Raw genomic sequence first — 7,465 nt, forward strand, 5'->3', positions numbered from 1 at the left:
AAAGAAGTAATATGTCATATTCTGAGTCTGCAGGATTTACTGTGGTTAGTTTCTCAACTTTAGGTGAAGAGGAAGCTCCACAGGGTCTGCTGTTGTACCCCTCTCTTCCCCCATGTGACTACACATAGGCAGGGTGGGGTTGAAAAGAGGTTGGGGTGGGTGTAACATTAATTCCATCTCCTCCTTGAAACATACTAGCTAGAAGATCTTAGCCCCCAGGTAAAAGGTAATTTAACGGTGTGATGGGATCTGATTAATGTTATGCTATGCCAGACTTACAACTGCTAGGATCTGGGATAAAAGTCCTCCATTCTCATTGTGCATGTTCTGCGGTGTGCAGCTGGCTGCACTGGTGTGATGGAGTACAGGGAGCTGTGGAAGGGAGCTTCCTGATCCTTAGTCTGCATGCAGCTAGGGACTTGGGGGGCCCCTGAGGTTCAGCTACTCCTTCTTAGGGAGAAGGAAAATGTTGCTCTGTGCTTCCTTTGCTAGAAAAACATAGATGGGTTTTTATCCTTCTTTACCTCATTTTGGTGTAACTAGTCATCTCTCCTTACCTCATCCTTTCCTCTGGAAGGTAGAGTGAGAAACTTTACTGTTTCCATGTTAAATGCTATTTGTCACCATTATCTTGCAGCAACATCTTCTAAGATGTTATACCATATTGTAATACTTTTCTGCAACTCTCTTAACTTAGAAACTATAGCTCTTTTCTGCCTGTGAAGAATGCCATCTACTGCCAGTTTACAGGTGAAGCTAATAGTTCAGTGGTTGCAAACAAGGCAAGGATGGCATAAGTTGATATAGCAAGTGTGTTGAATAATTAAATTTTGTAACTTCATGTTAAAAAACATTTTGTGATATTTCTGTAAATCCTTTGAATTTTTCAGAACGTGAGTGATGTCCAAAATGCTTTCAAGTACCTGGAAAACTCCCGTTGTTTCAATATGGATAGGATTTTACTCAGTATTGGTTGGGTTGCCCACATGAAATATCTTACTCATCTATATTGTTAGACATCTACTACATTGTTAATTAATAACAATAGTAGCAATAATTACAATAACAAGGGGGTGGAATTGAAGCTGAAGAATGTTTTTAGGTTGAGTAGGTTCCTAATGTACATAAATCTTGAGAAGAAAAGGGCTGTTTTCCACCTCATTTTAATGCTGGATCATACCAGCTTCTTTACTTCACTGTAGCTCACCCAACTGAAAAGTTCATGCTGGATATCAGGTAGATTGGGTATGGTATACTGGATATATGCAGAATTCCATGAGCTTTTTTCTCATAAATGATATTTACATTTCCATCTGTGTAATAAATACATTTCTTCAGTTTGTCTTTACTTTTTAAGCTTACTGTTTTTTAAGATTCTTTTTCGCCATTCTATCATTAAGTCCTACATAATAGTGACAATACAATTGGCTGCTTAATGCATCCAGTGTGATGTACCTTGTGACCCAAGCCTAGAAAAATTTTAGGATTGCTGATCATTAAAATAACCCAATATTCAGTGTCAGAGATCTCTCTATTTTAAAATCTAATCTTAAAATGTGAATAATAACTTATAAGTAAATAGCTGCATTTTTAGCTTGTCAGAAAGATGTACCGTTTTGTGAATGAGTAGGAGATTGTTGTAGATTTTGGCACTGAAAGAAGTAGTAGGGTATCTTGTATCTAGTATTGTTGATGTAACACCCTGATGTGGCTTTTAAAACTGTGATTATGTTTAATCTAAAAATATGAAATATTTTTGCTGCCATTAATGAAATGTGAAAATGAGAGAGAGAATAAAACTCGTCCAAGTATTGCAGATCTTTCAAAGCAGTCCTTATTTTTTTACATAAGCTAAAATTGTAATCAGCTGAGATAACTACATCATTATAAATGTCTCCTGGAAAGGCTCTAAAATAATTACAGCGAATTAAAAGAAAAGGACCATTCAACTGGGAACTGTACAATTGTCTGAACATATTTCAGGCTATTCAGGCATTGCCTTTTGAAATAAATACTTTATCATGCTAAGCTTTCACTAAAGGCTGTTACATATTTACCAAGTTTAATCTCTTTAGTTCTTTTTCTTTCTTTCTTTGAAGATGGGAGTTGCATTAAAATAAAAATTCCATTTGGGTTATTATCTCCCCAGCTGTCTGTGCAGACCATGGGGTTGGCCTGAGAATATTCTCATTACATGTGTCGAAGCAGTTAGTCAGTGATTGATGCTGTATTAATGCACAGCACAGACACTTTCCCTTTGTTACTGAACATTAGACAAATTAGTTCTTACAAATTCATGACCCACCCCCACTGCATCTAACTTGGCCACTCTGGCTGGTTAATATTGCTAATAACCTTCATTCAGAGTGAACTGAAGCATTAGGAAGGAGGAGTCTGCTAAAGGAAGGGGCAGAAAAGAGGCACTGGCCGATAGTCTAACAATACATGTCTGGGCCCTAGTTATTTTCTAGTGTACCTCAGCAGAGTAATGACAAATGATCTTTTCATTGTCAGGCCCCCAAATTAATTTTCCCTCCCACTTTTCATGAGGCCACATTCATCACAAAGATTGCATTAAATGTTCTCCTGTCAGGACAAAAAAAGATGAGTCATAAAATAATTTGATTCTGATAGCTTCTTATCTGGGGAAGTAAACCAGTGGGACAATAGTCTTAAAGGTGACTGTCTGTGTGAATGTTCTTTGGACATTCTTGCCTTGGAATTATTTACTGCATGGGAACAAAGGGCGCAGAACCAGCAGAATGACAGAAGTGCAGGAAAAAGAGGATGTAAAAATGTCCAAGGGTGGATCCAGGGCTGGTGTAGTAATACAGGCACACCTCCTATGGCTGTGCCTCACAAGCACAGTCAGCTCTCAGAGCTCACCAGTACAAGGAAGCTCCTGCTGGGAGCTGCACATATGCTATGAACTCTGTGAGCTCATTTCTAGTTAGCACAGGCTCTTCTTGGAGTACCTGCATTAAAGCTGCTCTTTGCTTTTCTCTTCTGTCCTTCCCTGCCCTTGCTTTCACTCGGCTCTGGAGGTTCCAGTGGCTGCCACTGCTTGTCCAGTGTCATCCTTTCCCTGCTGCTGAATTCAGCAGGGGGCAAGGGGAGGAGGGTGGGAAAGAGTGAAGAGCAGCAAACTCCAGAGCTACTTGAAAACAGGGACCCTGTACCAGTGAACTCAGAACTCACACCAAATCTAGGATCACAGCAGGGGGCTTCAGCCACATCCCATTCAGCCATATGGCACACATGCAATGAACTTTCTTCACTGAGCATGCAACCTGTCCCCAAAGGGGGTGTGGCCACACCCACATCACCATTATCCTGGATCCGCCCATGAAAATATCTGTACCTATTTAATATTGATCTGGTATCTGAGTCCTGTTTTATAGAGGAGGCATGTCCACCGAAATGAAATACAGAAAATGTATGTATGTTATAACGTAGTGAACAAAATAGCTATCTTTTTATGATCTGCTTTGAAGTTAATGAGTCAGGCAAAGATTCCCAGTAAGATCAAATATCATAACTCCTCATTAATTTTTTGCAGTGCATTGTTTCTTTTCTGCTATTTAGAAAGATGGTTGCCTCTCGGTGCTTTATAGATTTCTACTAGAGACCTATTAAGGTCAGAGAAGCCAGCAGAATATGAAGAAGAAGGGAATCCCAGTTCAGTTTAGCTATCTGAAATACTCTGCTTATGGCTGGATTAAGTCACACTAATTGAGTGTAAAAGAACAGTGTGCGTAGCTGTTTGAGTTGAGGTAAAAATTCTTGTGCATTAAAATGCAGCAGATATATTAAATGCAAGTTGCTTTCTGATGTTTTTGGTGAATGATTCCCCTTTTCAGTTCTGTCTCTCTCTCCCTCTTTCCCTCTCAAAGTAATTGTTATTTTTGCTGCTTTCAGTCAAACTCACTAAGTTCCGTATCCATAGAACAAATACAGCATAGGTTGCCGTTAGTCCAACATGGGTCCTTCAACTGATCAGTAGACACTTTGAAGTAAGAGATTACTGGGTAGCTCTCTCACAGAAATTGAGGTTCTTTTCAGTCTCTTCATGGGAATACTAAATACTTGACTGCATAAATTACATGTTGTAATTGTTACCCCAAGAGTTATAGAATTATGGGATTTTACATATAATTGAAATACTGTAGATATGTTACTATGTATTTGTTTGAAAATGTTTCCTTTTAATTTTTATATTTTAAGTTTCCAGCATAAAGAATACCAAACATCATCCTTTTATAAACATAAATACTCCATTATGTTATGTTTATGTTACTGATAGCCGATAATATAGCATTAGTGAATACAAAATATATGTTTATCTTTATGAATGGCCAAAGCATTAAACAATGAGGCCTTAGATTAATGAAATATGGAAGTGAAAATAGCTTTCAGGGAAAATTGATAAATGGGATAGTGAAGCAGAATTAGCTGGAGTAAGAGTAGTTGAGAAGAGTTGCTCACTTTCTTTCCCATCAGAAAAAATATGGGGAAGAAACCCTGGGCAACTTGTCTCTTTAAAGATGGGTTCTACCTCTTTTCCTGGAGTTCTCCTGTTTACCTTTTAATGTAATTAGGGAGACCAGATTGGTATTTAGTCTTGTTCTGACAACAGTAAATTAGGCTTAACTCTTTAATTACAATGAGAAGGAAATCACCTTTCTGATATCCTTCAATTAGCTCAAACAGCTGTTAAGTTATAATTAAAATTTCACATGGATCATTTGAGTTCTTGGAATGTTTCCATTTAATAACAAAACATTTGCATATATGCATTTGTTTTTCTACAACCTTTTCAAATTTGTCAATGCTATACCAAAAAATTGATACTGTAGTAAGCAATATCTTTGTAGTCTTACCAGCAGACAGCTGGGCCTAACATGATGAAATTGGAAGTGGAGGGAGGTGAATAGAATATCTTAAAATTCCAAGTTTCACTGAAGTTAGCTCAAAGACTTCAAGTTCTCCTTCTCTGCCCTCTTATCCCTAATGCAGTATTCTGCAAGTCTCTGATGAGAGCTTTTCTACAAGATAACAAGGAGAAAGACTGTTTGTAGACTAGCAATAACTTGTGGATTGCTAGTCTTCCATCTATCACTATCAGTTGTACTACACCTTTAAAGGAGAAGACTTGTATATATTTTGTTTTAAATAACTGAAGAAATATTTCATATCCCAAAGAAGATCCTATTCCTTTGTAGTACACATGTGCTATTTAATGAAAAAAATGTTTTCTTTATAGTAGCATTTGCTGCAGTCTGTATGTGTGTGCTTAGTCAGCCGTGATGAAGCAGCACTGGGCAAAAGTGGGCTTTATAAACAGTGGCAACCACTGTTAACAACCCTACAATAAAACATTCTAGGTACCTGAAAAGTGAATTAATAGAAACTAAAATAGATTTATAAGGCTAACTCAGAAACAGTTTCTAAACAGTTTGATGCTTGCAAATTACCTAGGGGGGCATAGAACATCATACTGTGGAGAAAATTACTAATGAGATATGAAAAAATAGGAAGAATTTATAACTGTCACAACCTTGCGGGGGGTGGGGTTGAGGGATGCCATGCATGTTTCCTTGGGTTTGTTTACAGATATGGTTGGTATGTGTAGTCTCTACATATATGTAGCATTATCTTGCACTTAGCCCTATCATTATGTTGGCCTGAATTGTAGTATTTTGATATAAATATAATGTAGATTTTTTTAAATTTTAGCCAAGAATGTTTAGTACGGCAGTGATTAACTCAAGTGTTTCTTACCTGTTCACAATTGGGAGAAGTAAATGCAGATAATTAGCATTTAACATGCATTTGTTTGCTCACAAAACAGGCCATTTTAGACCATGCTCAATTTACATTCAAGGGAAGAGACCCATTAGGATACCACCTAGAAGTACATTTCTCACTGTAGGGAAATTAAGTGAGAGACAGTATCTTTAAGATATTGGATTAATAATTTTCAAGTCTGAAAAGATGAAAATATTCTCCAGGTCTTAATTAGATAAGGAAAGATTTAAATTTAGTAATCATGCACTTCTGAGGCCAGGAAGTTATATACATAGTGTGAGGTCCCTAAGAATCCAATGGGGAATTGTAGGTAAATGACTGGGTAAAACGCCATACTCTAGCTTTGCCTTGAGAGCAGTTTTTGTCTAAAGCTTTGTTGGTATAAGGTGCATTTGTCCCTCATTTATTGGGCTGCTTATAAACTGCATTCTTGAGTTTAAGATGGAAGGTGAAATCAAATTATTGGTTTGATATTTTCCTTCGTTTGTTTATTCCTATATCTCTGTCTGTATCCTGACATATGTTTGTTGATTTCTTGTATTTAATCTTTTTTTATTATAAATGTTTTGTTATCTTTTTAATTTACTTACTCTCAAGGGAAGTGTGATTTTAGAGTATTTGATCATGCAGGTACACCTCTTCCAAGGAAGTTGGGGGGGGCTATCTTTTCTGAGTGTGTGAGAGGATAAGGGTATGATTCTTCTAGCTGACAGAATCTACTCTGCTAAGAGCTGACAAGATTTGGGTGAGACAGGTAAGGCTGAGGCGCCATCAGTCAAGGAATTGGCTCCTGTCAAATCTCAGTCTGTTCCCAGTGGTCAAGCAGCAGATGGCAGTGAGGGATTTGGAGCGATCCTTGGAGGCTTGGAGCCTGCCTGGCCTAGTGGCCCACAGCTTCCTGTCGCTCCCAGTTTGGCTGGTGGGCTCTGTACCTCCATGTGTGACTCCCTGCTAGAGTTCTGGAAGCCCCATGTGGAGACATGGAGCTGGCTCAGCCTGGCCCAATGGCATGGGGCTCCCGCCTGCAGTGCCAGGAGCCGCACATGCTGGGATGGAGCCAGTCCAGTTCAGTTTGAAGTCATGTACCAGGGGGATAGGCCGGGCCAGCTCTGTACCACCACATCCAGCTCCCAGGATTTAGCTGGAGCCATGCACCACTGGATGACTCTGAGGGCCTGCTGCTGCCATGGGCAGCAAGGACTGTGCACCATGGGAGGGATGTGTTGGGGGGTCCACACTAACCCCCCCACCTCAGACCCACCCCCCAAAAACCCACCTACACACACTCCCACACACCCCACATCTACCCCCCCCACAAACCTCACACATACTCCCACAACCCCCCACAAAACTTGACATATACCCACACCCCCCACACTCCTTCACAAACTTCCCCCCCCACACACACACATACCCTCACACAATATACAAGACTAAGACTTTATTTTGAGCTATTGTGTAAGTTGTGCAGTTGTGATCCCTACCTTACTGTATGGAGCTGAGACATGGACAGTGTACAGGAGACACCTTTAGTTGCTGGAGAAGTACCATCACTGCTTCCTGTGAAAGATCCGTTGAATCCAGTTTCATAGTTTCATAGTTTCTAGGGTCAGAAGGGACCTGAGAAGATCATCTAGTCTGACCCCCCCCCCATGGC

This window comes from Gavialis gangeticus, unplaced genomic scaffold (assembly GCF_001723915.1).
Source record: "Gavialis gangeticus isolate Ggan-Ray unplaced genomic scaffold, GavGan_comp1, whole genome shotgun sequence".
NCBI classification, from domain to species: domain Eukaryota; kingdom Metazoa; phylum Chordata; order Crocodylia; family Gavialidae; genus Gavialis; species Gavialis gangeticus.